Source organism: Triticum aestivum, chromosome 2D (assembly GCF_018294505.1).
Source record: "Triticum aestivum cultivar Chinese Spring chromosome 2D, IWGSC CS RefSeq v2.1, whole genome shotgun sequence".
Classification (NCBI taxonomy): domain Eukaryota; kingdom Viridiplantae; phylum Streptophyta; class Magnoliopsida; order Poales; family Poaceae; genus Triticum; species Triticum aestivum.
In genome coordinates this window covers 11,421,445-11,427,572 of record NC_057799.1, presented here as the reverse complement: position 1 = coordinate 11,427,572, position 6,128 = coordinate 11,421,445, and the positions used below count along the sequence as shown (strand labels likewise).

At 43.4% G+C, this 6,128-nt stretch overlaps 1 pseudogene; it reads right to left on the bottom strand.

The window, feature by feature from the left end:
* Positions 1-582: 582 nt before the first annotated feature.
* LOC123055476 (putative receptor-like protein kinase At4g00960) lies at positions 583-2,328 on the bottom strand (annotated as a pseudogene).
* Positions 2,329-6,128: the final 3,800 nt, after the last annotated feature.

Genomic DNA, 6,128 nt, shown 5'->3' with positions numbered 1-6,128 from the left:
TTAACAGGTAAAATTAACATCATATACATATTTCACACATTTTTCTAATCAAATTTCATATATAACATATTAAAATCGGAGTTACGGTTTAAAAGATACGTATAATTTAGAAAACCATTTGTTTGAATTAAATATTTTACAAAATAATATTTATAAATACTTAACAGGTTAAAATAATCTTATATTCATATTCTACATATTTTTCTAATCAAATTTCCTATATAACATGTTTAAATCGGAGTTACGGTTTTAAAGATATGGATGGTTTAGAAAAGCATTTGTTTGACTTAAATATGATCCGCGGATGGAATACCTAAAAACTCAGGGGGATTTTTGAAAAACTATAAAATAACATTTCTGCGTAACTTAAATCTGGACTGCTGGTTGATTTCATGAAAACGCAGGTTTTTTTTTGCAAATTGGCGCGACGGACGGGCAGAAACCCTACCTGCTTTATTATTAGGTAGAGATAAAAGAGATGGTATGAACCACCGAATAGGCATAATCATCTACGTGGCTAATACCGACGAGCAAATCCGTACAATTTTTCTGCTGTGGCCTTGGTGGTCAGAGAGGAATAAGTTACGGCATGGTGAGAGAAGGGAAACACCGGCTGCATTTGCTGCCCAACTGACGAACCTGACAAGAGAATGGATGGAAGCAGATCCTGCACCGGTCCGTTCATGATGTCCAGAAACTTATTTATTTTTTCTATTTTTTTCTTCGAAATGGGAGGACAACACCACTCTTTGCGACGGTTGATGCACACAGTCGTATTTTGCTGATTGTTCAACAATGCTACGCAAAGCCAGGCATCGATGTCGAACAAATCAGATGCAATAGATGTGTATCATTAATGTATGATAATTTGAGTTCTTATGTCGATCGATGGTAAGTACCTGCAGAATTATATCTTTTGACTCATCGGGAGGTAGTAACATTACTCTCTCAATCTTAGCTTCTAGTTCCTCTAGTTCGCGGACAATATCCTCTATGCTGGGCCTTTTTCTTCGGTCCTTGTCCACACATCTTAATGCTATTTCAAGACATGTACGCACTCCGAAGATGTCTGTACCTTGGTGTTGTCTGCAACATTCTCTTCCCGTTTTCACTTACCTGAATGCAAAATTGATGGGGATAACTAAATTTCCCTTGGGAAATAATGCACCTAGATTGTGTGCAAAAATAAGCAGGTATGATGTGGAAATGTCCAATGTATGTTCCCTATATAGAGAAAGGATAATTTTACGTACCAGCTCGATAAAGTGTCTGGGAGACATTTCATAACACTTGAAGTAGGTCTTATCTCCGGCCATCATTTTTATAATTATGACACCCAAACTGAACACATCAAACTTGTTCGATAAAATTTGACTGTCTATGTATTCCGGTGGCATGTACCCGCTGCACGATATCATAAGCGTAACATATTGACACAGTTAGTGCAATTACAAAAGAAATATTTTTATAAGCTTATAAGAATAAATGGCCGGCTTGAACCATGCATGATCCGTCGACTTACAATGTTCCTCTTCTCATCTCTGTTTGATACTCCTCTTTTGTCGAGGCAATTGACAAACCAAACCCAGAAATTTTGGGTGTCATGTCCTTATCCAGCAATATATTAGAAGGATTTAAGTCCAGATGGAAAATTAATTTTTCCTGTGCACTGTGAAGGTGATTTAAGCCCTCACAAATCCCTCGAATGATTTTATAACATGTGGGCCAATCGAGTATGCAAGATTCATCTGCCACTAAAAGAAAAAAAGAAAAGAGAAAAAAGGGTGCACTCCTCAGAACCATTCATCTTCGTCATGCAAACTAGTAGTAACTCATACCAAATTGTTGGTCATGATATAATTACCTTCAATATGTTTATCGAGGCTTCCCCCCTGAATATACTCTAAGCAGAGAAGTCGCTCTTTCATTGCCCCAAAAACAAGATCCCCATTGTGTTCAACGCATCTACGGTGTGCTTCGTAGCAGTAGCCAATTAGCTTTACGATATTTTTGTGATGGACCTTGTTTAGGTTACGGAGTTCATTGCGAAAATCGTCATCACCAAGTCCTTGCAAGGGATGAAGCTTCTTCACTGCAATCTGTTCCCCATTATGCACCGCCTGTTAAAATAACTTGTTAGCACGAGTCACGACTGTGCTAGGCAGCGGTGGTTTTAGTTATTATCGGCAAACTGGAGATAGAAAATATAATAGGTCAGAATTATACCTTGAAAACATCTCCATACCCGCCACTGCTGACTTTGTGATCATCTGAGAAGTTGTTTGTAATGGCTTCAAGCTAATGGAGTCTAAAACACGTGATGTTCATCGCCCCCACCAAGGCTTAACCGATATGATGATCTTAATCTTCCAGAAGAAGAAGAGCAGCATGAGCTGAGAGAATATGCGCGACATTCAAAAATAGTAGCTATCCTCTCCAGTCTCCATTCCTTTGCTCTCCAGATCCAGGAGCAGCGCGTGGAATCTGGCAAGTATGAAGCAATGGCTGCCTAAAACTTTGCAGACGGCCAGCTATTAACTATTATTCCTTAGCAAAGACTGAAACTATACCAACCTATCGAGCTATATTGGAAAACTTGTTTGATCCTCACATAGGAAGGCAGCCAACTATTTCCCGTTCCTGCCTAGCATATTTTATCTTGGTTGCATTTCAATGAAATGGAACCGGGGAACCCATTTCTGCCTTAAAACGCTTGCAACATTGGGGATGGAATCCGGGAGCCACTCCCTGGTCGACGATCCAAACGAAATTAAGCATTAAGGAAGGTGACTAACCTGGCGGAAGGTTGAAGGAGATCAATTAACTTGTTATTTGCTCTTTGAAGATGTGGATCACACCGCGCAGCAGCAACCAAAGTTTAAAGACCTGGCCAGCGGGCAGGTAAGATAAACGCCTTTTTGGTTGCACGAAAGAAAACTTATACTAGTAATATACTGCTAACCAAACAACGTTGACTTGGGCCCAATCATATAGAGAGGGGGCTGGCTGTATTGGAGTGGAAGGTGCATGTGAGGGCGATATGCTTAGCCAATAAGATCATCTCTGGGTAGGATACGGTTCAAAACTTCCAAGGAGGAAAACTACACCATGCTTATCACGGGGGTAATACTATTGTAGCATCAGAAACTAGGACAAGTTTACTTCTTTTTATTTGAACAAAATAGAATTAGTCATTCATGCTGCATGCTTATCTGATTGCTGCTCGTTCCTTACCAATTATTGAAGCACAATTGCTGATAGGGACTAATTACAAGTTTAATCTTCGTTGAATTGGTAAGGCATGACAACATCAATTCTCAAACAAAGCCGACATGGCCCTATGGATGTAACCACTTGTAAAATATAATGATTTACCTACCATAGACCCAGACACAGCTGTTTCAACCCATTGGTTGCCTTGTGATCGAAGTTTTGGAAGAAATCACGGCCGTCGAGGTGTAGCAGCCTTGGAAGGGTGAGGACAAACTGAAAGAGACGGGCTCGGAAGGAGAAGGAGGTGAAAGACAACGAAATGTTTAGCCAAAACCGACGAAGAAAACTAGATGAATCCCTAATAATAATAATAAATCCATATAAGTTGATAGAAAACTCATTAATTTCTAACCAGATGACCGACACGTCGGCACAGTGGTGGGGGCGCACGGATGGGCACCCCTGAGTGATGATTAGGTGTTGTAGCGGGCGCGGCTGATGCAACACGGCGGTGGACCTATCGAATCATGAGGATCTGGCGCGGTGCACCGGACGATGACTGGATCTCCTGGGGTGACATCTCTGGACGATAAGACCATCTCCAACTGAAGATCATTCAAAAGGTAGAAGTAGAAAATGAGGTGACCCTCCGATGGTTGTACTCTGATATTATTATCTCCAGCCACCATCATCCCATGCTATTAAATGCCTCTATGTAATATGTGCTGCTGACTGGTACTCCCAAGCTATATTGTGTTTGAACAAGTTGCAGCTTTGAAAAATGAACGAATAATACAAACAAATTTCTATTCTTTATGCAGTCGTGACTTATGAATCAACTATGGAACAGTTCTTCCGGGTGTTCAAAAGGGGAGATGGAACAGCTTCTGATCTGGCAGTTGTAACGGATTTAGCGAAGCTCAACTGGAAAGTTTTGGATGCAAAAGAAAATGAATACAAGGATTCTGCTTTGGTGTAAATACGTTTTATGACCAATGAATACAATGATTTATATCGCCTTGTCTGTATGCAGGTTTTTTCTTACCAAGGTTGCAACGGAACTCGACTCATATTAAGTCAACAGTTCATTTAACTGAATGCTCTCTATTCTTTGTTATAGATTAGAAGGATGCATGGTTTCACTAGCTGATGACCGGATTCAAAGACAACGAAAGAATTTTAGAGCTTCGGTAAGTATTATCGAACCTTTACAGACAAATTTTGGAATACAAGGATCCTACTTTTAGAATTCCCGTATGCTGAACAAGGGAACCTCGTATCATGACAGGGATTATGTGGGTGGTCTCACATTTTCCTTTTAGCTTTTTCAAAAGCTGAAATCTATTGTTTCCTGTCTCACCAACGCGAGACCTATAAGGGACCAAACAGCGCCAAATGAGCGGTACCAAATCGATGGTGGGAGAATTCGATGATGCACAAGTCGTTCATGAGAATTCGAATGGAGACACTAATGGAGAAGCACATGATCTCACCAGAGCTTCTGTTTCTCTCGAGGTCAGCTTGAGCCGAGGTCGTCTCGTAACAGGAACAGGAAGAATAGCAAACAAGCACACAAGCAGGAATAGGAATATTGGCTGTCACTATCCTCTGGTTAGCAATCAACTACGGAGCTGGCAACTCACAAGCCAGCAAGTCAACCTCTGTCAGATCTTCGGCCCAATTTATGGACCGTGGTCCAGTCCAGCAGCCTCTTTTCGATCCAAGAGTCGCATGAGAAGAAAGCTTCCGGTTAGCTTCAGTTCGTGTTAGTTAAATAGAACGGCTTGATGCCACACGCAACATTATTTGTGTCCCAAGCAACATACTAATAATTTAATAAAGTGTGGTACTACTCAAGAAAAAAAAATCAAATCATGGCCGCGTTACCGGTTCCCGCCGCTATGGCACTGACCTTTGAGACGCGCGTCCTCCATCACAGGCACATCGGGCTTGAAGATGAACTCTACCCCGATAAAGGAGCATCAGCGCCCAGTTTCATTTCATATGAAATTTATCAGACAACCCGATCCAAGATCAGTTCAAGGGGAACTCTACCACCAAGCTTTTAAGCCGCGACCAACTCTGCCGAGCGACCTCTCGAAACAGGCTTTCGCCCCGCTTTATATATAAAGCAACAACCGAACAAAGTACACGACCGAACGATACAAGGTGGAGGGGCATCCCTCTTACAAAGCCGATCCTAGGATAACCGGGTCATGCAGAGCGCAAGCAACTATAGAACTGAAAAATCACATAGAATGAAATGATAACAACGCTACACTACGCCCTAGTACACCTATGCTCCACAACAACGCCCTTAGGAGGAAAAACGGCGCAAAGTGTCGCCACTGTCGAGCCTAGAACGGTCAAAGATTTTCACCCGAAGCAAAGACACGGAGATGAGCACCACGACGACGTCTTCAAGAAGCATGCGGCGCTCACAAGCGTCGCCGTCGTCGGCGACAAAGAGTGGAGTTTTCACTCGGTCGCTCCTCAGTGTCGGTAGGCCACCCGGACAAGCGTGACGAGCACAGATCTCCAGATCCGGATCGGGGCGCCTCAACATGGAGCGCGCCCAGGCCACCCGCCGCTAACGCCCTCTCGCCGCCCACACGACCAAGAGACGTAGCCACCACCGCCGCCATGGAGTCCGCCGCCCCGGCCTCCAAGCCCCGAGACAACGCCAACCGCCCACTTCACAATGCCCAAACCGTGGTAGGTAAAGCCCGGCATCAGTCACTAGGCTAGGGTTGGCACCACCACAGTAGGGGCGCCCACGCCTATAGTCCCCTCTAGTCCCGGTGGACCAAGGGGGACATAGCCTAGTGACTGCCGACGACCATCGTTGAGAAAGCTCAGACGACGCCAAACTGCAACCCGAGACACCGATCTGGTAGCCGGCCCACCGTTGTCCT